We start from the raw sequence: 25,068 nt of genomic DNA, 5'->3' as shown, positions 1-25,068 counted from the left end.
TTCAAGAAGCATTCCAGAAGCAGGAGTGAGACTCACTTAAGCAAACACATGCAGGGCCCATCAGACAGAGATAGGGCTACAGAGGTGATGTGTGGAAGCGTGGAGCAGAGGGGCTACTCTAGCTGTGGGACTGGAAGAGCCTCTCAGAAAAGACCAGAGAGACAAGAACAGAACCAGCAACTGCCTGGGGAAGCACTGGAAGCAGAACCAACACCCACAGGACTTCCTGTGAAAACATGAAATGGGACGTCTGACGCGCCGGCACGGCAAGGGTTTAGTGAACCACAGCTGCCTTCGGCGCTTCCCGCTCTCTGAGCCTCAGTTTCCTAATCTGGCCAATGGAGATAACAGACTCATACCATAAAATGCTGTTTTTGGATTCAAAAGAAAACAATAGATGTGAAAATAACCTGTAAATTGTAAAGTACGATAAAGCCAGGCATAGTCACGTGCACCTGTGGTCCCAGCTACTCAGGAAGCTGAGGAAGGAGGATTACTTGACCCCAAAGGTTGAGGCTGCATTGAGCTATGCTGGGGCCACTCCAGCCCGGGTGACAGAGCGAGATGCTGTCTCTAAAATTAAAAAATAAATAAATACAATTGTGAAGAGAATAGCTGTTACTGTCCAAAGAGGTGCTGGATGAGTGTTCGCCACCGGGAAGCATTGGCGGTACTTCTTTAGGAGCTTTTTTTTTTTTTTTTTTGAGACAGAGCCTTGCTCTGTCACCCAAGCTGGACTACAGTGGCATGATCTCGGCTCACTGCAAGCTCCGCCTGCTGGGTTCAAGCGATTCTCCTGCCTCAGCCTCCAAAGTAGCTGAGATTACAGGCACGCACCACCATGGCTGGCTAATTTTTATATTTTTAGTAGAGATGAGGTTTCACCATGTTGACCATGCTGGTCTTGAACTCCTGACCTCAGGCGACCTGTCCACCTCAGCCTCCCAAAGTACTGGGATTACAGGCATGAGCCACCGCACCCGGCCTCAGGAGTTTATTTAAATAGGAGAGCTGCACTTTGTCTCTCATCCCCCAATGGGACAGGAGTGTGGTCTCCCACACGGGCCGTCAGAACCAGCTTAACCCTAGGCAAGAGTCAGCGGGAAGGCCAGGCTGGTAGTGGGGACAGCAGGAAGTAGCAGCTCAGGGCCGCTGTCCTTTGGCAAGTACGTACCTTTCACCTCTGGGTCAGGAGAGGCACACTCCAATTTCCTCCACAGAACAGCCGCCCCAGCAGCTGCATGCGGGACGCCCTGTATGTGAGGAGTCCAAGCAGAAGCTGGGACACAGGAAGTTGTGCAGGTGAGAGATGATGGTCCAGGCCAGGGCTGATGGGGACCTGCACTGAGGTTCTAGCTTTATATCGTGGCTGGGCACAGTGATTCACACCTGTAATCCCAGCACTTTGGGAGGCCAAGGCAAGTGAACCACTCGAGTCCAGGAGTTCAAGACAAGCCTGGACAACATGGTGAAACCCGTCACTACAAAAAACAACTAAATTAGCTGGCTGTGATGGCGTGCATCTGTAGTTCCAGCTACTTGAAAGGATAGGGTGGAAGGATCCCTTGAGCCTGGGAGGTCAAGGCTTCAGTGAGCTGTGATTGGGGAACTATATTCCAGCCTGGGCAACAGAGCTAGACCCTATCTCAAAGAATGAAAGCAAAGAAAAGAAAAAGAAAAGAAAGATGATAGAAGTAAAGTAGGAGAGAACATGATGAGTTTTGCCTGAGAAATTACATGGGTTTTATTTACTGAGCAGGGAGAAGGCTTGCAGGGGGCAGATTTAGGGGCATTCAGGAGTTCTCCTTGGGCCATGGTAAGTTTGAGGCACCTTTTGATATCCAAAGGGTGATGCTGAGCAAATGGTTTGTAGTCCTCTCTGGAACTCAGATACAAGGAAAGCAGTGGAGTTATGTATTTTCAGTATCATCAGTGCAGAGATGGTAGAAGTCAAAGGATTACTGTGTTGGTTTCTTGTGACTGTCATAACAGAGTGCAAAACCTGGGGGATGTAAAACAACAGCTGCTTATGCTTTCAAAATTATGGAGGCTGGAAGTCCAGGACTGGGTGTCAGCAGGAGCACACCCGCTCTGAAAGCTCTAGAAGAGAATCTTTCCCGGCCTCTTCCAACTTCTGGTCCGTCTTATGCATCATTGGAAGTCCTCAGCCTGCAGTTGCGTCCCTCCATCTCTGCCTCTGTCATCAGATGGCCTTTTCCCCTCTGTGTATGTCCAAATCTCCCTCCTGTATGAAGACACCAGTCACTGGATGAGGGTCCACCCAGCTCCAGAATGACCTCATCTTAACCTGCTTACATGTGCAAAGACCCTATTTCCAAATCAGGTTCTGGTGGACAGGAATGTTGGAAGGACACTATTCAATCCTGAACAGTTAGCTAGGGATGGGGTATAGACAGAGATGAAACCCAAGTACAGGACGTTGAGGTCCCAAGTACAGGACGTTGAGGTCCCAGTGTGTAGAGGACAGAGAAGGAGCTCCCTGGTGACACAGGCAGGATGTTGGTGGGACTGAGGTCCGGAAGATGGTGAGCCCCCTTTTTTTTTTTTTTTTGAGATGGAGTCTGGCTTTGTCACCCAGGCTGGAGTGCAGTGGCGCAATCTCAGCTCACTGAAGCCTCCGCCACCCAGGTTCAAGCAATTCTGCTGCCTCAGCCTTCCAAGCAGCTGGGACTACCGACGTAAGCCACCACACCCAGCTAATTTTTGTATTTTTTGTAGAGATGGGGTTTCACCATGTTGGCCAGGCTGGTCTTAAACTTCTGACCTTAAGTGATCTGCCCCCCTCAGCCTCCCAAAGTGTTGGGACTACAGGTGTGAGCCACTGCGCCCAGCCTGATAGCACATATTTTATCTGTCAGCTTTGGTGAGGTCATCAACTGAGAGCTGGGAAGTGCAGCTGGGTCAAGCACCCATTCGAAACTGATTTGGAAGTTTCTCCAGCCATGTCCAGCAACTAATGTAGCATGAGAAGTGGCTGGGCTCGATCATCATTGAGGCTATGTGTCAGAGGGAGAAACGAGCAAGGGAGGTTAGGGGATTTGTGAAGCAGCAGTCAGAGTGAAACTGGGGCTTGACGAGGCAGGAGGTGATAGCAGGAATGCTGGGGAGTGGGAATACACGGGCTGGGGAGGGGAGCCTCACCTGGGTTGGGGGGGATGGTTGACGTGGGAGTGCAGAGCCAGTGAGTTGGGAGGACAAAAGGCGATGGCAGCGGATGCTGGGAATTGAGGTTTCAGAGGTGGTACAGGGCTTGGTTGTAACAAAATCTAGTGTCAGTGGTGTGAACAGGTGGCTAAGGCTGGTGGAGCTGAAGAATAGGAATCGTAAGGCTGAGGCAGCACACAGAACTCCAGGGGGAAACTGTTCTCCTGGAAGAAAACATGTGGCTTACTTGACTTCCACCCCCAACTCCAAATGGGAGGAAATAAAAGGCAAAGGAAAGAAAGTCAACTTTCATTGCCAGGACTGGAGGGCCAAGATCCCTGAGGCAAGGGAAGCCGGCCTGTTGTCTGTCCACCATCCAGGCTCCCAGGCATTGGCTAAGTCCTTCCTGCACACAATGGTGAGAGGCCAAGAAACCAAGAAGAGGGAAGCTGCAAAGAGGCCACACAGAGCTTCCGGCAGCCTCGCAGAGCCAGGAGGACCAGAGCCCAGAATTCTAGACCTGTCTGGGAGGAGGCGCCCAGGAAACACCTAAACTTACTTTCAGGGAGGGCCGACTGGAAATAGACCATTCCTCTGAGAGTTTGAAATTCAACTTGAAATGGGAATGGGCCGGGCGCGGTGGCTCAAGCCTGTAATCCCAGCACTTTGGGAGGCCGAGACGGGCGGATCACGAGGTCAGGAGATCGAGACCATCCTAGCTAACACAGTGAAACCCCGTCTCTACTAAAAACACAAAAACTAGCCGGGCGAGGTGGCGGGCGCCTGTAGTCCCAGCTACTCGGGAGGCTGAGGCAGGAGAATGGTGTAAACCCGGGAGGCGAAGCTTGCAGTGAGCTGAGATCCGGCCACTGCACTCCAGTCTGGGCGACAGAGCGAGACTCCGCCTCAAAAAAAAAAGAAATGGGAATGAAGGAGCTAGACACAGAAAGAAAAGTTTAACAGAAATAGGGACTGAGGTGGGAGAATCACCTGAGCCCAGGAGGTCGAGGCTGCAGTGAGCCGAGATTGCATCACTGCACTCTAGTCTGGGCAACTGGAGTGACACCCTGTCTCCAGAAATAAAAAATAAATAAAAGAAACAGAGGTTCCAATAGTTTACTGTTATCACAGAAGCAGTGAAAATTGGTGAGGCCCCGCCAACTCTTCCTCTTAAGCTGGCAGCAGTTTCACTTGTTTTATTATGATTATTCAGCTTGAAATATAAAAACCTGTCACTGGATAAGATTTTCTCAGGTGCATCAAGACTTCTCCAAGAAGCAGATTTGTTAACTATTGACCAATCAAAAATCTGTAGGAATTCGGCCAGGCGCAGGCTCACACCTGTAATGTAATCCCTGTAATCCCAACAATTTGGGAGGTAGAGGTGGACAGATCATGAGGTCAGGAATTTGAGATCAGCCTGGCCAACATGGTGAAACCTTGTTTCTAATAAAAATACAAAACTTAGCCGGGTGTGGTGGCGGGTGCCTGTAGTCCCAGCTACTCGAAAGGCTGAGGCCGGAGAATCACTTGAATCAAGGAGGGAGGCGGAGGCTGCAGTGAGCAGAGATCATGCCACTGCACTCCAGCCTGGGCAACAAAGCAAGACTCTGTCTCAGGGAAAAAAAAACAAAGAATGCAGGAATTCGAGGGGAATCTGACATGTGCATTTGTCTTGGTTCTGGGAGTCTTCGGTCACCGTTCCAGCTCCCTGTCTCCTGCTGGTGCCTCTGCCCTTTGGTTTCTCTCCATTGTCATCTTGCACTTTTCTTAATAGAGCACTTAGCTTGACCTTCTTTTCTGGTATTTTTCCCTTTTCTATCTCGACACAATTGCCTAACATATTCTTGGGTAATAATGCTACTGAAAAAGGGAAGAGAATAATAGCGACAGAGCTGTGAGGATTAGAAATACGGGGCTAAACCTGTAAGAACCTGTGCCCCTGTTATGCAAAGAGGGAACCGAGAGGCAGAGATATTAAGGAACGTGCTCTGAAAACCTGGGAAGTATAAGAGCGAAGCCCGACCTCTTTCCCTTGCAGCCTGTTGCCTCAACACCAAGCTGGGGTGGCACATTCTGGCACTTTCCTTGGCACCCTGGGGTGTACATCAAAGATGAGAGAAATTCACACCCCTGGGCCAGGATCCAGCCTTCACTTGCTATCTTGTTATTCGTTCATTTTCTTGTGTTCCGCAAATATTTCTTAAGTGCCTATTCTGTGCCAGGCATTGTTAGGAGCTGGGCTACAGAGACAAAGGAACTCAAGGGCAAGACAGTCTAGAAGGAGGCAGACAGACAGCAGACAATTACAATGCCAAGTGGCAAGTCTGTGGGGAAAGCGAGGACGTGGTGTTCTACAGCAGACCATTACCAAACCTGAAGATGTCGGGGTGAAACTTGGAAATGACCCAACTGCTAAATAAGAGAACAGCTCATTGTCACGACCCCATGGAAGAATGTTAATGAGTCATTTAATTTCTGGAGACATGAAAAACGTGTTCCCAATATGATGCTCTGTGAAAATGGCTGGCTGGGAAACAGGATCTAAATCTGAGACCCCTTAGGATTTTTATAAACCAAAATTCTGCTGAAGGTCGTTAGATGTACTGAATACCTTCTGTCTGCAGATGCATGAGCTGCCTCAACGGGCACCTTGACCTCTGGATTCTGGTGGGCTTGGACCGGTGGACGGCACCCCTGGGCCACTGACCCGAGGGATGAGGAAGACGGAAGTTGGGAATGTGTTCTCCCCGTTCCTTCCCTGCGGTGGCCTCAGTGCTGCTGTGTCCCCTGGCCACTGCTGGCAGGTCCTACAGGCTCTGGGAGCTGCTCCCTTCACCTCCTCAGGCTGGGGGAACTGAGGTGCCTTGCTGTCACCAGCTCCAGGACACTGCACCATCCTCTGGGGCTCCCTACACTCGTAAACAATCCCTTCATGAATCTCTCCTCAAATTACGTAAATTATGAGCGCCAACTATTTCCTCCTGGACCCCTGGTGAATAGGCACCTGGTGTGTGCGATTGTGGGTAATTTTTGTTGTTTTGTCATGTGTGTTGCCAGCTTTGTATAATGGTCACCTTTGGGGGTATGTGGCCAACTCATGACCCCTCATCTTCTCTGATAACTGTCCCCCAAATCACAGGGGTGGGCCCAGCACGCACGTTTGCACCAACTGCCTATAACCGATTGGGCTGGAGTAGAGATCAAAGGTCAACCAGGCCAGCCAGCTGCCCTCTCCTAGGTGCCCGGTCAAGACTGGAGAAAGCCCAGCCAGTCTCGATGGACAGACGTCCTGTGAACAAAGAAAGAGGAAAAGCCGGTCTGCAGAGGGATTAAAGGGATGGCCTTGGATCTTTGGACTGTTGTTTTGTGAGAGGCACATTTACAAGTTTTTCTAATCCAAATTAAGATAATAGCGTACATATTGTTCTGCCATCAGTTTTACAACTTGTTATGGTGAGAACAGTCTTATCATGAAATACGTTTTTTCAACATGATTTTTAATGACTGTGAGATTTTTGTTGTATGGTTACTATCATGATTTACATCTAGAACCTTGTCCAGGATGAAAATCAATTGTTTTGGTCTATATTTTGTTGAAACACCTGCCTCTTTTGGAACTCAGGACCACAGTTGCTTGTCTTTAGTTTTCCGACACTTTTGCTGTTTTCCAGCATTCTTTATTTTATTTTTTTTTTTTGAGACAGAGTCTCGCTCTGTTGCCCAGGCTGGAAGCGCAGTGGCACAATCTCGGCTCAACACAACCTCCACCTACCTCCAGGGTTCAAGCAGTTCTCATGCCTCAGCCTCCCAAGTAGCTGGGACTACAAGGTGTGCACCACCATGCTCAGCTAATTATTGTATTTTCAGTAGAGACAGGTTTCACCATGTTGGCCAGGCTATTTTCAAACTCCTGACTTCAAGTGATCCACCTGCCTTGGCCTCCCAAAGTGCTGGGATTACAGGCATGAGCCACCACACCCGGCCTCCTGCATTTCTTTAAAGCACACCATACATCCATCAATGTCTTCTGTATATATTACTGCCTTCACCCTCTGAAATCAAATTTGTTCAAATCAGATGGTCACATGACTGCCTCAATAAAAATGAACATTGGTTGAGTGTAGCTCTGTGCTAGATCTGAGCTATCTCATTATCACAACGTCATCTTGTTTAACCTTCAGATGGCCTGTGTGCTTGTTTTTATTTTCTCCTGTGAGCGCCAGACACCATCTTGGAGGACAAGTGTGGGTTTCCTGCATTAAAGCAGCTGGCCACGCAGAGCTGAGCAAAACCCAGGACTTCTGACTCAGAGTCTATGCATAACATGGCCTCCCTCAGACTGATGTTTGCTCTGCCCTTCATGGTTTGAAGATAATGATCCTTGATAGAATAGAAGCCAAATAAGAGTTCGGCAGCTCTGTTTTTTCATCTGTTAAATTTCACCATCTGTCCCAAGCAGGGAGCCTCTTGTTTCTTGTTCCTGTTTTTCTGAGCATAACTAAAATCTATTTTAAATGTTGGCTCAGCATGACTTGCAAGCCTTGGTTCAGGATGGCTCTTAGCTTTTGTGACGCGGTTTAGCCTCTGCCCCTCTTTTTTGTGTGTCCTGGGTTATGATCGGTTTAGCAGCAGGGAAGAATCTGGGTTTGAAGTTTGGCTGACCTGAATTTGAATCGTGAATCTTGGCAATAGATCAGTCAGCAGCTATGTGAACTCAAGTGACTCCATCTTCCTGAGCCTCTGCCTCCTTGGGTGACCACCACCCCAGCTGTGCTCCACGTCCCTGTGTGGCTCCTCCCACTCTGCATCTCGGCTGGCCCTGTGCCTCACTTTGCCAATAGAAAGTGGCAGAATGATGCTGTGCCGCTCCCAGTCTAGGCCATAAGAAAACCTGGTGGCCTCTATTTTTGTACTTTGGGAAGCTCTGCACCATTGAGGAAGAAGACTGTCTGCCCTGCTTCTCTACCTCCAGGTAAAAACACTACATGGAGAGGTGTGTAGAAGAGGGAGAGGCCCAGCCATCCCCAAATCCCAGCACAGCCTGGCCTTCCACCTGTCCCTGCCAGGGCTCCAGACCCAAGTGAGCAGTGCAGGACAGTCCCCAGGTGGCCGCAGCCTCAGTGAACACCACGTGGGACAGAAGAATGTCCCACTGAATCTAGTCAACCTTCAGAATCCTGGGGCGAACTGAATAGCTCTTTTCAGCCACTGAGATTTGGGATGGTTTGTACACAGCAATAGGCACCCAAACACTGTTAAATGGGAGGATAAACCAAGACTTATAGTGCTTAGCGTAGTGCCTGGCACACGACAAGATGGGAGCTACTCTTATTTGACTTTGTCAAAACTGTGCTGGGTTGAATGCTCCTTTGAGACTAATTCCTTGAACACCTACTTTGTTTTTTGAGTTGTTTAATTTTGTTTTGGTTTGGTTTGGTTTTTTTGAGATGGAGACTCACTCTGTCGCCCAGGCTGGAGTGCAGTGGCGTGATCTTGACTCACGGCAACCTCCACCTCCCCGGTTCAAGCGATTCTCCGGCCTCGACCTCCCAAGTAGCTGAGTAGCTGGGATTACAGGTGCCTGCCACAACGCCTGGTTAATTTTTGTATTTTTAGTAGAGATGGGGTTTCACCGTGTTGGCCAGGCTGGCCTTGAACCCTCGACCTCATGTGATCTGCCCACCTTGGCCTCCCAAAGTGCTGGGATTACAGGTGTGAGCCACCGTGCCTGGCCCTTGAACACACACTTTGAACAGGAAAGTCTTGAGTAATCTCAGAATCATCACTGTATCTCCACTTGGCACCATGGCCAGAGGGGAATTGCTCTCCATTCATTCCCCACTCTAAGATATTACACTGGCAGTCAGGGAGGTACAAGGTAGATCAGGGCCTGAACCCACTGCCCTAACAGTGTCCTTCTTTTGACATCTCTGTTGCTTTCTAAATCAGTGCTGGGGTTTCCACAGCTCCATGACCTATAACAGGGAGTTTCTTGTCAGCTGTGAGTCCCTAGGAAGATGACCCTCTCTGGTGAGACCAGCTTCCTTCCCCACCGCTTGCCTTGCCCGTGCAAGAAGGAGTGAGGCAGAGGGTCTACAGGCTCCACCTGTCCCTTTGCTTCACAGAGCACTTCCACCTGTATTCGTGAGGTCAACTGCTCCATCACCTGAGGTCTGCATAAGGAGAAGGTGGAGCTGGGACCTCAGTCTGGCTTGGCCAGGGCTCCTCCAGAAGTAGTGGCAGGCACAGAGGCTCACCCAGGAAGGTGCTGGGGCGCTGCTGTCCATCCAGTGACACTGGATAAGATTTTATTCTGAGCCCGTGTCACCTCCCTGGAACTGTCCCCTGACACACAGGAGTCACGACAAACCATACTATAGTCATGTTAAATTATTTGATAATTATAAAGATAAAACTCTTCTTTTGCAGTCATAGTTTGCAATTCACAGCTATTTTCATAGTTAAAATCACTTTCTTAAATGATTAACACATGTTGAGACTTTGACGCCCTGTGTTGGAGTGACAGTCTGTTTTATCTTTCACGAGCTAATGAGAAAAGAGCGGTGTAACATGTACATAAAGGTTTGCAGCAAGTAAAGTCCAATGATATTAACATCACTGAGCAAATGCACGTTTCCCCGCAGTTTGGATACTTTAATGTGAAGACAAAGTGAAAATGACAGTAAGAAAGCCCAAGTTATGGTCAGACCATGCTTGGAATTGCACAAATGCATCATTTCCAGCGTTCATTGCTTTCCTTCCACGGCCTATGCTGAACTGAGACTTTTTTTTTTCTTTCTACCAGGATTAATAACCAATTTTAATTTCTATTCCTGAGCCTGGCAGTATTAAACTAGATATTTTTTAATGTAGACAACAACATCACCCTTTTGCTAACTTTATGTGAGCAATGGTTTTACAGTGTGTAATGATATCTCACTTAAATTGACATTTCAGGTTGCCTGGTAGCAGAATCTGGTTAAATACAAGGTGTGATGAATCTAAACCAACTAACAAAGCCCTTACGTTAATCATGACATTTTGCACAATATACTGATATGAAAAGACATTATCTATATTATTACTAAAGCTAAAAATACTAAAGCAGATTAAATATTAAACCAGACCTATGACTGCATTATTTTTTCCCTATTAAAACAAACTTTAGAGATTGTGTTTCAGCCAAAGAGGATCATCCCCCACATTAAATTATTCCGCTCTACAGGATTTGAGGTTTTGTTTGTACATATGTTTCCCTGGTTAACTACAAGGAGTTCAACCTTTCACATACTTAAAGTACTTTGCATTTGCATATTTAAAGTACTATTGCCATAAAAATAAGTAAATCTACACCAGAGGTGCATTTCTGAGCCGGGGCAATGTGGTCATCTACAGGAGGGGTGGGGCATGGAGGAAAATAGCAGAGGGGAGGGACGATATCACCACCTGCCACCTGCCACCCCACACCTCCTTGCAGCTCCCAGGAAGCTTCAAGGACTGCCAGGGAGAGCGTTTGTGCTACCCAGGGGCCCCATCAGGTGGAGGGAGGTGTTTGGATGCTGGGATCTCAGGGATCCTCTGGACAGGGACTAAAACACAAGGAACAGTGTTTAGTTTTTGTTTTTGTTTTTTAAGATGGAGTCTCGCTCTGTCACCCAGGCTGGAGTGCAGTGGTACCATCTCAACTCACTGCAACTTCCGCCTCCTGGGTTCAAGCGATTCTCCTGCCTCAGCCTCCCGAGTAGTTGGGATCACAGGTGCAAACCACCACAGCTGGTTGATTTTTGTATTTTTAGTGGAGGTGGGGTTTCTCCATGTTGGCCAGGCTGATCTCAAACTCCTGACCTCAAGTGATCTGCCTACCTCAGTCTCCCAAAGTGCAGGGATTCCAGGCCTGAGCCACCACACTCAGCCAGGACTGGTGTTTTTATCCCTGTCATCATCGCCCACACTTCCCCGAGTGACCTTCCTTGGGCTAGCCCTGGATGTTGGGGCGAGGGTGTTGGACGAGGGGATTCAAATGAGGAAGCGCCCCTGGGCCCTAAGGCCGAAAACAGTTCTTCCTCCCGAAGATCTAACACGGGACTAGACAATGGGAACTGTGTCATCCCTTCTGCTTCCCATCTTTCAGAACTACCAGGAATATCGCACACATGGAATGCTCAAATGCAAAGGCACTGTTTTCTCAGGTTCTGGTGAAAATACCCCCTCTGTTCTCATTCATTCACTCAGCAACATTTGTTGTTGTTGATTTGTTTTTTTTGTTTTTTGTTTTTTGAGATGGAGTTTTGCTCTGTCACCCAGGCTGGAGGGCAGTGGCACAATCTTGGCTCACTGCAACCTCCGCCTCCCGGGTTCAAGTGATTCTCCTGCCTCAGCCTCCCAAGTAGCTGGAACGACAGGCGTGTGCCACCACACCTGGCTAATTTTTGTATTTTTAGTATAGATGGGGTTTCACCATCTTGGCCAGGCTGATCTCGAACCCCTGACCTCATGATCCACCTGCCTTGGCCTCCCAAAGTGCTGGGATTATAGGCATGAGCCAACGCGCCCAACCTCAGCAACATTTTTTTTAGGAGCACGCTGTTAGCCCCGTGGTCTCCCGAGGTGTGGGGACACGGGTGCCTCCTGGAGGAGCCACGGTCCACTAGGGCCCAGACACGGAACACGGACAGCAGCCCAGGTAACGGGGGACTGCGGGGAACACCCGGCAGGACACAGAGGACGTCCAACTGCGGACACTGGGGCGGCGTTTCCAAGAAGAGGCCTCCGAACTAAATCTGGGATAGGAGGACAAGAGGCACTGCAGGCAGAAAGGCACCCAGCCGGGGACGTGAGCCACTGCAATGCGGGACAAGGGAGCAGGTGGCACAGGGGCCATGGGGGAAGTACAGTAAGTGACCCAGCAGCAGGCCAAGGGTGGCAACAGAGGACTTCAGGCAGGCAAATGAGTCTCTACTTCGATGATGAGACCATAACCCTGGCAACAAAAGTGGAGGAGGAAAGAAACAGGGAGAAGGCAGTTTGGCAGCTGCTGGAATAGGTGGATGCGGAAGTGATGCAGGCTGGACCAGGGTGGCTCCATACGAGCCCATTTCTGAGGTCGCACCTAGGGCTCCATGACTCAGTGGGTTGGGAGGAAAAGATGGAAAAAGATAAGAATGATGCCAGGTTTTACCTTTAAAGGTTTTGACCTTTAAAAACCAGGTGAGTGCTGGCATAATGGGGGAAGAGAGAAAAGGGGGAAGGTTCTGAGTAGGAAGAGAAAGGGAAGAAAGTTCAGTTTGTACCTGTGAAGTTCAAGACACCTAATAGCAAGACTAGATGGAGCGGAATAGATGGGTAAGGAGGTGAGAGAGGGAAAGATGCCGGGATGTAGGCTTGAATCATTGGCATGAACATGAAAAGTGATGTCTTGGGAATGAGGGCAATTATCAGGGGAAACGTAGAGCAAAGATGGCAAGTGTGTAGTGCACATGACCCCATTCCTGCTCTCCATGCCCATGGCAGGCATTGTCAATCAATCACAGCACTCTTCTCGCACAGCCAAGGGCTGCAGACATCACAGGAAAAGGATTCCTGAAAGCAGGAATGGTCCGCAGCATCAGATGCCGCAGTTAGCTCAAACAGGATGACGTCTGAAACAGGCTGGGGGGGTCAACATCTGGGAAGGCATTGATCTTTTCTTACCTCTCTCACAGAAACTATTTTTTGTTGTTGTTTTAATATTATGTTTATATTTTCTTTTATGAAAGTAACCTTCTAAAATTTGAAAATACTGAATCACACAAAGAAATGGTAAAATTATAGGTGATAATATCCAGTCTTTTTTGTGTGTGTCTCTATAGCTACACATAGTTGCGGTCATACTATATACAAAATTTGTGTCCTGATTTTTCACTGGATATTATAGCATTTCCAATTATTTATTTACCTTTTCTCTTCACTGTTGAGCGTATGGGCAGTTTCCTAATTTTGTTGTTAAAATGATGTTTATAATAAACTATTTTAAAACAGTTTCATTTGACTTTTAATATTTACTTAGAATAGATTTCTAGAAGTGGTCAAAATAAACATTTTAAGACTCTTGATATAACAAAATGCATTTCAGAAATGTTATGCTGATTGGCACTCCCACCAGCAGAGAATAAAAGTATTTAAATGACTGCATGATTTTTAACTGTCTTGTTGTTTTTTTCTTAAACTTATGCAAATCCCTTTTACAAACCGGAATATAGTATAATAAACATACACACACCTAACATGTATTTATATATGTGTTATTTGTATACAATATATGTTTTTATATTTGTATACACATATATACATAGAAATATCTTTCTCCAAATAATTTTAGTGACTGGGGCACCAATATGAATCACCATCTCTTCTACAGGACAGTAATCATGAAACGAATTCCTTTCTCCCTTGTTTAGGGGAAAGGAAAAACAAACTAACATTTATGGAGCAAATTCTTTTTTTTTTTTTTTTTAAGACGGAGTCTTGCTCTGTCACTCAGGCTGGAGTGCAGTGGCGCAATCTCAGTTCACTGCAAGCTCCGCCTCCCGGGTTCATGCCATTCTCCTGCCTCAGTCTCCCGAGTGGCTGGGACTACAGGTGCCTGCCACCATGCCCGGCAAATTTTTTGTATTTTTTTTTTTTAGTAGAGACGGGGTTTCACCGTGTTAGCCAGGATGGTCTCGATCTCCTGACCTCGTGATCCGCTCGCCTTGGCCTCCCGAAGTGCTGGCAGTATAGGCGTAAGCGGAGCAAATTCTTGATCTGGAATACCGTCATTTCTTAAAAATGAATCCAGGAATGTGCCACTCTACTAGTGCCCATTTCACTCTTAGAGCAACTTGCACATGATGTAAGCAATATTTTCCCAGTTTTACAAAGAAAGGAAATAAACTTAATGAGGCTAATTCGCTTCCCCAAGGGCATGCAATTAGTAGGTGGTGAAACCAGAATTTACACACACCCCTGTCTTCGTTGAAAGCAGTGCTTAATTTCCTGTGAGCTACGTTGGAGAGAGCTCCATCCTTGAAAGGCAAGATTTTCTTGGTTCTTTCAAAGATGACATTACAGTGGTGGTGCCTGCTGTTTTCTAAGACTCACTTCTGGTTTCTGGTTGATCAGGTCTTTAGGTGAAGGCTCCCAACCCTCAATAGGAAGCCCAGTCTCCAAAGGTGGCCAGAACACAGTCCCCTCTCTTTGGGCATTAGCCCGGATAAAAGCCAGCTCTGAGGTCATGTTTATTATATGATTGTGCAATAAGAGCTCTTTACTGGTGAATTGGCCGCTGGCAGCCTTTTTCTGAGAATTCTAGAGAATCAAATGTACAGAATAACAAGAAAAACAGTGCCTTAGGAAGCGTCCCAAAGGAGTGGGGGGAGCACCCACCATAGGTGCCAGGGACACCCGGGGGTCGCGCCTGTTTGCCTGCACTCTCAACTCCCTTCCTCTAGCTCCTGGGTGTTACTTACTCTGCCAACAATTTGTTACATTGTGTATTTTAAAACACTGTTCAGGCAGGATGGGGTGGCTCACGCCTGTAATCCCAGGATTTTGGGAGGCTCAGGCGGGTGGATCACAAGTTCAAGAAATTGAGACCATCCTGGCTAACATGGTGAAACCCCTTCTCTACTAAAAATACAAAAATTATCCAGGCGTGGTGGCGTGCTCCTATAATCCCAGCTACTCAGGAGGCTGAGGCAGGAGAATCTCTTGAACCCGGGAGGTGGAGGTTGCACTGAGCCCAGATTGTGCCACTGCACTCTAGCCTGGCGACAGAGCGAGACTCTGTCTCAAACAAAACAAAACAAGAAAAAACAACACGGTTCAGATTGTCACTGTGCCCTGTGATGTGTCCTCTTTACCGTAAGGAGTTGTTCTGTAGGTTTGGGAACACGGGGTAGGAGCATTGCCTCTGGTGCCAGAGGACAGTGGGAGTGTCCGATGACACCTGGTTTCCATAGCACTCCTGCCAAGCCGTAGGAGGCTGTTCTTATTACACATAATTGTTCTAGATCTCCCTCTTGTGGACCATCTATGAAATAAAATACACCAATCTTTTTTTTTTTTAAACAGAGTCTTGCTCTGTTGCCCAGGCTGGAGTGCAGTGGTATGATCTCAGCTCACTGCAATCTCTGCCTCCTGGTTTCAAGTGATTCTCCCTCCTCAGCCTCCTGAGTAGCTGGGATTACAGGTGCCCGCCATCACGCCCTGCTAATTTTTGTATTTTTAGTAGAGACAGGGTTTTACCATGTGGGTCAGGCTGGTCTCAAACTCCTGACTTAAGGTCATCCCACCTGCCTTGGCCTCCCAAAGTGCTGGGATTACAGGTGTGAACCACGGCCCCCCGCCAAAACCAATCATTTTTAATAGCTATGATGAAGAATATTATAGGTTATAAGGAATTAACTTCTGTGAGTACTATGAGTTTCAACGTGTAAGACCTTTAGTTGTTTTTATTATGGAATATTACAGACTTTTTAAATGTATATAGAGAATAATGTAAAAATACCCATGCACCCACAAACCAGCTTTATCAGAGCTTAACATTTTGTCCCACATTTACTTCAGATCCTTTAAAAAAGTAAAATAGATACAGTTGAGGGTCCCTAAATATATCCTCTCCCTAAAGTAATCATGGTTCTGAATGTATCTGTATAATCCCATATATATGTTTATACTTCTCTACGTGTATGTGTGCCGATACCATCCACACGGCTGTTTTATCCGTTTGAAACTTAATAAGAGGTTACTATCACACTGCATGTATTATTCTGCAATCGTTTTTTTTCCCTCCATATTATACTTTTGAAGTTTTTCCTTGTGTTTCTGTTTCATTCATTTTCCTCTTCTGTATGCTATTGGTTGTATATAGATCACAATATATTTACTAGTTCTCTTATTCTGGGACATTTAGGTTATTTCCATTTTTCCTCGTAACAAACAATGCTGTAATGAACAGGCTTGGTCTTGCCTCCTTGTCTCTGCATGGGAACTTTTCTAGAATATCCTGAAAGTGGAGTGCGGGCTCATTACGCTTGGCTTCTTGAGCTTTACTGCTCATAGAGGATGGTACTATGTTACCTTCTGAGCATCAGCAGAGCTCTTTCCTGTCATCTGTCCTCCTAGTGGGCAGCCAGGTGGAGGGAGCAGTAGCCACCATCAGTTGAGCCTTCGCCATGTGCCAAGCAGCAGGTTACATGAATTGCATGAATGTTCTTGTTTTAAAAGGACAACAACGTTATGGGGGCAGCACTAGCAAGCCCGGTTTACAGGAAATCAGAGAGGTCCTGGACTCTAACCAAGGCCACACAGATGACGAACTGCAGAGCAGAAGTGAAACGGATGCAGCCTCACCTGTCTGACCCCAGAGCTGCTATTTGACCACCGGGCTATAAAGATGGTGAAAGACTCACCTGTAGAATGCTGGGATGGAGGAGGGCACATCTTCCTAGTGAAGCCTCTAAGCCAGGTTGCTGAGAGCTGAGAACGAAAATTAGAAGAAAGAGGCTGGGTGCGGTGGCTCATGCCTGTATTCCCAGCACTTTGGGAGCCAAGGCAGGCAGATCCCCTGAGAGGTCAGGAGTTCGAGACCAGCCTGGCCAACATGGTAAAACCCCATCTCTAATAAAAATACAAAAATTAGTTGGACACGGTGGCACATGCCTGTAATCCAGCTACTTGGGACGCTGAGGCATAAGAATCGCTTGAACCTGGGATGCAGAGGTTGTGGGGAGCGAAAATCGTGCCCCTGCACTCCAGCCTGGGCAACAGAGCAAGACTCCATCTCAAAATAAATAAATAAATAGAAATAATTTCAAGAAAGAAGGAATAAGCCATTTAAAGTTTTTAATTATGAAAATCATTATTATACATTCAAAAGAGTATATTTAATGTTAATGTATAAATAAGGAAAAATAATAAAATGAACAGATGGTAAGAAGGGAGTGAGAGAAATGGAAATTAAAGGTATCTAGATAACTAAGAAAAATAGACTTCAGTGTGAGAAAAGAGCAGTGGAGGATTTGACAGCGTTCTTTCGTTCTCCTTGCAATTACTAAGGCTCAGTGAGTGTTTTTCGACAGTGCCGGAGTCTAAAGCTGCTTTGCCGTGTGCTCAGAACAGCTGACCTAAATCTGGCATGACAGAGGAGCGGGGACCATCGCATCAACGAGAAAAGGTGGAGTGTGCACCTGCCTGGAAACAAAGCTGAAATGGAAATAAGGGCCTGGTGGAAGACAAGAAGACGGAAAAGGAAGTGGATTCTCCAGCTGGTCTCTCTGCTCAGCCCTGCAGGAGCTGGGGATTTCTCCTGAGCTCCCTGGGCAGCTGTCTGTCTTGCCCTGGTTTGACCAGAACCTGACTTCACCTGAGCACTTGGCTTTTATTTCTCCCTGTTGTGTGTGTGTGTTTGTTTGTTCGTTTGTTTTTGAGGTGGAGTCTTGCTCTGTCTACCAGGCTGGAGTTCAGTGACATGATCTCGGCTCACTGCAACTTCTGCTTCCCAGGTTCAAGCAATTCTCGTGCCTCAGCATCCCAAGTAGCTGGATTACAGACATGTGCCACCATGTCCAGCTAATTTTTGTATTTTTAGTAGGGATGCGGTTTTACCATGTTGGCCAGTCTGGTCTCAAACTCCTGACCTCAAGTGATCCACCCGCCTCAGCCTCCCAAAATTCTGGGATTATAGGCGTGAGCCACTAGCCCCGATCTCTCTCCTTTTATTCTTAAGAGAGGGAGCTAAGTAATGCAAAAATCAATGGGCCTAGTATGCCGTCTAGTAGTGAACATCTGGTTGAATTAGAGAAGAAAAGTGCTAGGGTGTTTGTATCGTTTTGACTAAGACACAGAGGTGTAAGTTGTATTTTAGAGTTGTTCATGTTTACTTTACTTGAAAACGAAACGACTTCCAAAATAGAGGAGTCAAAGCAAACCAGAAGTGAAAGTTAGCAAGTATTACAGGAAGTCTAGAGGAAGCAAGTGTGTTTATATGAAAGGGAAACTGCTTTTTAAACAGCGCATCAAGAGCAGAGTGGGCAAAGCGGGTAGTTTTCTTGGCATGGGTAAAGGATATAGGTTGTCTTATGTGCTTTTACACAATCAAAGTATTACTGATGCCTTGATCTTAACTTTGTTAAACTGTGAAAAGAGAAAGAAGTTGGTAATGTTAAGATACCTCGATACCTTTAGCTTCATCAAAAATGGGTCACGTGCCTTAACCCTGACTTACTCATGTTTCCTACCTTCACGCCTATCATTTCCCCACTTAGAAAGTTTTTATGCTACTCACATTTCCCATCAGAATTTCAAGCATCCTATTAAGGACTTTGAAAACCTGACTTGTTTGTTTTTGTTTTTGAGACAGTCTCATTCTGTTACCCAGGCTGGAGGGCAGTGGTATGACCTCGGCTCACTGCAACCTCTGCCTCCCAGGTTCAAGCGATTCTCCTGCCTCAGCCTCTGAAGTAAGTGGAACTACAGACATGCGCCACCACGCTCGGCTTATTTTTGTATTTTCAGTAGAGATGGGGTTTCGTCTTGTTGGCTAGGCTTGTCTCAAACTCCTGACCTCAAGTGATCCGCCCGCCTCGGCCTCGCAAAGTGCTGGGATTATAGGCATGAGCCGCTGTGCCTGACCCTGACTTAAATGTTTTATGGAAGAATAAAAACCCATGAAATGCTAAGTCAAACTTGCCCAACTAGGAATTAAGATATAATACAAAACCAAGGACAGACACGCAGACCAGGGGGACAGGAGAGGGAGCCCAGAAAGAGACTATTTTGCATGGGAATCATTACACGATTAAAACAGCCCAGGAATCAGTGGAGAAAGGATGAGTTACCTGTGGATATTTAGAAGTAATTTCAGTGTCTGCAGGGGAATAAAAACCAACATCACGTACATAGGACTACTCAAAATGAAGTCAATACTGAATATGAACAGTAAAGTGGTAAGTTAACAGAATATGATGATGACACACTTCCTTGCAATCCAAGGGTGGTGAAGGACCTCAGAATTTCAAAGCACAAGCCATAAGCAAAAAAAAAAAAAGGAAGATGATTTTTAGTACATCAGAATGAAAAATTTCTGGTCAACTAATGGCCCACTGACAAAGTTAGTTCAGGCTGCGTTTCAGCGTGCTTGGCTTTATTGCACCTCACAGATGTTGTATTTCTTATAAACAGAAGGTTTGTGGCAGCCCTGTGTTGAGCAAGTCTGCTGGTGTCATTTTTCCAACAGCACATGCTCTGTTTATGTCTCTGTGTCATATTTTGGTAATTCTTGCAGTATCTAAAACTTTTTCATTATTATGTCATTGTGATGATCTGTGATCAGTGGTCTTTGATGTTACTGTTGTAGTTGTTTTGGGGGTCCCATATAAGTCAGTGAACTTAATCGATAAATGTTGTGTGTGTTCTGATTCGTCCACCAGCTGGCCATTCCTCTGTTTGTCTCCCTCTTCTCATGCATCCCTGTTCCCTGGGGATTGAAATTAGGACGATTAATAACCCTGCAATGGCCTCTAAGTGTTCAAGTGAAAAGGAGAGTCGCAGGCCTCTGACTTTAAATCAAAAGGTAGAAGTAATTAAGCTAAGTGAGAAAGGCATGTCGAGAGCTGAGATAGACCCCAAGCTAGGCGACTTGTGCCAAACAGTTACCAAATTGTGAGTGCAAAGAATATGTTCTTGGCCAGGCATGGTGGCTCACGCCTGTAATCCCAGCACTTTGGGAGGCCGAGGTGGGCGGATCACTTGAGGTTAGGAGTTCAAGACCAGCCTGGCCAACAAGGTGAAACTCCATCTCTACTAAAAACACAAAAAATTAGCCAGGCATGGTGGTGTGCACCTCTAATCCCAGCTACTTAGGAGGCTGAGGCAGGAGAATCACTTGAACCTGGCAGGTGGAGGCTGCAGTGACCTGAGATCATGCCACTGCACTCCAGGCTGGGTAACAGAGGAGACTCCACCTCAAAAATAAAAAATAAAAAAAAGTATTTGAAGGAAATTAAAAGTGCTACTCCAGGGAACACAAAAATGATGAGAAAGTGAGACTACCTTATTGCTGATACAGAGGAAGAATGAGTGGTTTGGACAGAAGATAAAAGCAGCCACAGCATTCCTTTAAGCCAAAGCCTAATCCAGTCCCTAACTCTTTTCAACTCTTTGAAGGCTGAGAAAGGTGAGGAAGCTGCAGAAGGAAGTCTGAAGCTTTTGAACCCCATTGTTCATGAGATTTAAGGAGTGAAGCCAGCTCCATAAAAAAGTGTAAGGTGAAGCAGCAAGCATTGATGGAGAAACTGCAACAAGTTTTCCAGAAGATCTAGTTAATTAAGATCACTGATGAAGACAGCAGCACTAAACAACATATTTTCAATGTAGACTAAACAGCCTTCTATTGGAAGAAGATGCTGTCTAGGACTTTTCATAGCTAGAGAGAAGACATCAATGTCTGACTTCAAAGCTTCAAAGGACAGGCTGACTCTCTTGCTAGGGGCTGATACAGCTGGTGACGTGAAGCCAGCGTTCACTAGCCATTCTGAAAATCCTAGGGTCCTTATGAATTATGCTGAGTCTGCTCTGTCTGTGTTCTAGAAATGGAACAACAAAGCCTGAATGACTACACAACTGCTTACAGCATGGTTTACTGAATATTTTAAGCCCACTGTTGAGACCTACTGCTCAGAAGAAAAGATTCCTTTCAAAATATTACTGCTCATTGACAATGCACCTGGTCACCTATAAGCTCTGAGGGAGATGTGCCAGGAGATAAATGTTGTGTCCCTGCCTGCTAACGTGATCACCATTCTCTGCCCATGGATCAATGACTAATTTCTACTTTCAAGTCTTATTACTTAAGAAATAGATGTACTAAGGCTATAACTGCCATAGATAGTGATTCCTTGATGGATCTGAGCAAGGTAAATTGAAAACATCTGGAAAGGATTCACCATTCTAGATGCCATTAGAAACATTTGTGATTCATGGGAGGAAGTCAAAATAATAACATTAAGAGGAGTTTGGAAGAAGTTAATTCCAGTCTTCATGGATGACCTTGAGGGGTTGAAGACTTTAGTGGAGGAAGTCACTGCAGACATGATGGAAACACGAGAGAAATAGAATTAGAAGACAGGACTGAACTGCAATTTCGTGATCAAACTTGAAAGGATGAGGAGTTGCTTCTTTTGGATGAGCAAAGAATGTGGTTTCTTGACATGGAAACTGCTCTTGATGAAGATGCTATGAACACTGTTAAAATGACAACAAAGTAATAAGAATATTACATAAGCTTAGCTGATAAAGCAGTAGCAAAGTCTGAAAGGATTGACTCCAATTTTCAAAGTTGTTCTACTGTTGGTAAAATTCTGTCAAACATTATCACATGCTACAGAGAAAGCTTTCGTGAAAGGAAGATTCAGGGGAAGGGCAGGGGTAGAAAAAAAAATTTTAAAGAAGAGTCAATGGATACAGCAAACTTCATAATTGTCTTAGTTTAAGAAATTGCCACAGCCACCCCAGCCTTCAGGAACCACCACCCTGATCAGTCAGCAGCCACCAACATTGAGGCAAAACCCTCCACCAGAAGGAAGATTACAACTCAATGAAGGCTCAGATAATTGTTAGCATTTTTTAGCAATAAAGTATTTTTAATTGATACAGTACATTTTACACATAATGCTATTGCACACTAAATAGACTGCAGTATAGAAGCAAAACTTTTTTCTTTTTTTTTTTTTTTTGAGGCGGAGTCTCGCTCTGTCGCCCAGGCTGGAGTGCAGTGGCCGGATCTCAGCTCACTGCAAGCTCCGCCTCCCGGATTTACGCCATTCTCCCGCCTCAGCCTCCCGAGTAGCTGGGACTACAGGCGCCCGCCACCTTGCCCGGCTAGTTTTTGTATTTTTAGTAGAGACGAGGTTTCACCGTGTTAGCCAGGATGGTCTCGATCTCCTGACCTCGTGATCCACCCGTCTCGGCCTCCCAAAGTGCTGGGATTACAGGCTTGAGCCACCGCGCCCGGCCAGAAACAAAACTTTTATATGCACTGGGAAACCAAAAAAATGTGTGACTCACTTTATTGCGATATTTGCCTTATTGCAGTAGTCTGGACTGAACCACAATGTCTCTGAGGTATCCCTGTAGACAGAGGACAGAATGGTAGAACACACTTGGAATATCCAACGCTGACAAGGGACGAGTGCCTAGAACATTCAAGGAACTCACGCAAATCAACAAGAGAAAGACAGAAACTGGAAAAAGGGATAAGATGTAGATACGCAATTCATAGAAGAAGACACCCCAGAGGCCACCAAACAAGAAGAGAAGCTTAGCTTCATCTGAAATCAGAGAAATGCAGATGAAAACCACGTTCCTTTGCATCCGTTCATGGCTGGGTCCCTGCCAGAGCAGCCTGGACCAAGTACTGGAGCTGGACTCAGGACAGCCCGTAGATGAGGCTGCCAGCAACAGTGGAGTTGTCTCGTCTGGCTCAGAAAGACTTTTTTAGTGCGAATCTGTTTGGCAAATTGAAAATTAGATGAGTGAGTTTGAAGGGAAGAAAGATAAGAGGTAGAGCCAGAGCAAGAGGGCCCAGGAGGGTGCGGGGCGGGGTGTGGGGTGGCTGGGCAGGGGCACATGCTGGAGCATCCAGTGGGGGCTGCGGGAGGTGAAAGCCAGGGGCCCAGAAAGGACAGTCAGAGATGCTGGGAGAGTGGCCACCAGTCCTGGGCCACTTCAGTGTTTCTCAGCTCTGCTCTTGGATTTTTAATATAATTTTGTTACTGGTGGAGGGTGTCCAGGTTCTTGGCATTTTGAACAAAGAATTGGACAAAACGTACAAACAAAGCAAGGAAAGAATGAATCAACAAAAGCAGAGATTTATTGAAAAGGAAAGTACACTCCACAGGAGGGGAGTGGGTCCAAGCAGTGGCTCAAGGGCTCTGGATACAGAATCTACTCAGGTCTAAATACCCCTTAGAGCTTTCCCATTGGCCACATTCATGCTCACCCCATGTCAATGAAGAGGTGGCCCGCAACCAATCAGAGGCTGAAGTGAAGTTACAAAGTTGCTCTCTTCTTCAAACATCTGATTGGTTGCAAAAAGCAACCAATCAGAAGTACTTTCAATTTCCCATCTGTGGGGCACAAAAAAGGTGGGGGTTTGCAAAGGGAGTAGCCCCTGGTCCTTTTGTTACTTAGGCATGGAAAGTTAGGGTTTTCCTTTCAGTCTAGTTCCCAGAAGTCAGCGTGACACAGCTTAGGCTCCCTGCCTCCAGACCCTATTCTCCTGCCTTGATTTTCCTGGCTATCTTCAGGAACCTTCCTACCTCCCCGTCCCATGCAGATATGCCCCTTTATTGGAATTAGCTTAGTGGATACCTTTTCCTTGCACCCCTAAAGAGACAAGAATTAAAGGGCCAAGGATCCAGAACACAGGACTGGGTCTGAAGCAGTGTGGAGGGAAGAACTTGCAGTTATTGGAGCAAGGCCCTCAAATACTGAATACAAATCAGTCAAAGACTTTTACACCTAGGCAGTCAGTGATGTTTTAGGACTTGTAGTATCTAAAATATCTTACCTCCTGTTCCATAGGGAGGGCTGTAAGTGCAAAGCATCCCCCAAATGCAGAAGGAGCCAAGAAACCAAAGGAGGGGGCAGACAAATAAGTTTGTCAGTTTGGGGTTATTTATTAGGGGAACTAACAAACAGAAGCCTGGTCATGGGCAGCGCAAAACAGGTAGATCTCCGCACTGCAACCCCCCAGAGCCAGGGCAAAAGTAGACATCGGGGGAAACGTAGGTGCTTCGGGCATCACAGTGTATGATTTCTACAACAAAATCAAGAGTTGTTTTGGAGGAAACTTCACAATGAATGGATGTTCTTACATAAAGAGTAACACACCAGCCAAACGTATTGTCTCACACCTGTAATTCCAGCACTTTGGGAGGCTGAGGCTGAGGTGGGCAGATCTCCTGAGGTCAGGAGTTCGAGGCCAGCTTGGCCAACATGGTGAAACCCTGTCTCTACTAAAAATACAAAAATTAGCCAGGCGTGGTGGTGCACACCTGTAATCCTAGCTACTTGGGAGGCTGAGGCGGGAGACTCGCTTGAATCTGGGAGGCAGAGGTTGCAGTTAGCTGAGATCACGCCACTGCACTCAACGCCCCCGCACTCCAGCCTGCGTGACAGAGCCAGACTCTGTCTCAGAAAAAAAAAAAAAGTAACATATCAACTCGACATTTTGGAGGCATTCTCAGATTTGGGGTTTGCCAGGTGGTAAAATAATGTCACTCTTGTGCCCATACCTCCCATCTCCGTTTCTTAGAAAAATTCTGGAGTAGATGCTACACTGAAACAAATGAGTAAACTTAAAAGGTAGAAGTCAAGACAGGGAATAAAGTACAACACACACACACACGCACACACACACGCACATGTGCAAAAGGAAGTACAACACAGGAGCAAGGCAGGGGGACGACGGAGAAGGGAGATTCTGTAGTGACACCGGGGCAGCCTGTCTAGACTGGACTCTGGATGGAATGTTTATGAAAAGAGAAAAAGGAAGGGGGAGAGAGAAAAGGAGAAACGGGGAAGAAGGAAAGGAGGAGGGGAAAATGAGGATCATCCTATTCGATAGCCCCTGTTCTAGCTGCTTCTATTATTTTATTGTTTTTTTTTTTTTTTTTCTTGAGACAGAGTTTCGCTCTTGTCACCCAGGCTGGAGTGCAATGACACGATCTCGGCTCACTGCAACCTCCACCTCCCAGGTTCAAACGATTCTCCTGCCTCAGCCTCCCAAGCAACTGGGATTACAGGTGTGCACCACTATGCCCAGTTAATTTTTGTGTTTTTAGTAGAAACGGGGTTTCATCATGTTGGCCAGGCTGATCT

The 25,068-nt window shown here is 46.4% G+C and overlaps 2 long non-coding RNA genes across 2 annotated transcripts; both read right to left on the bottom strand.

Annotated features, from left to right (window-relative positions):
- Positions 1-1,763: 1,763 nt before the first annotated feature.
- On the bottom strand, positions 1,764-5,925 carry LOC117073002. The gene is made up of 3 exons (XR_004433054.1): positions 5,780-5,925; positions 3,163-3,389; positions 1,764-2,245 (listed from the first exon to the last, which is right to left on the bottom strand). It is a non-coding gene; the product is annotated as an uncharacterized LOC117073002 (long non-coding RNA).
- Positions 5,926-15,474: 9,549 nt separating this feature from the next.
- LOC117073125 lies at positions 15,475-24,093 on the bottom strand. The gene is made up of 3 exons (XR_004433121.1): positions 23,186-24,093; positions 22,252-22,691; positions 15,475-16,665 (listed from the first exon to the last, which is right to left on the bottom strand). It is a non-coding gene; the product is annotated as an uncharacterized LOC117073125 (long non-coding RNA).
- Between the last annotated feature and the right edge of the window lie 975 nt (positions 24,094-25,068).

Source organism: Trachypithecus francoisi, unplaced genomic scaffold, assembly GCF_009764315.1.
Source record: "Trachypithecus francoisi isolate TF-2019V2 unplaced genomic scaffold, Tfra_2.0 Lachesis_group4, whole genome shotgun sequence".
Lineage (NCBI taxonomy): Eukaryota > Metazoa > Chordata > Mammalia > Primates > Cercopithecidae > Trachypithecus > Trachypithecus francoisi.
Note: the sequence above shows the minus strand (reverse complement) of the source record. Positions and strands in the feature narration are given on the sequence as shown.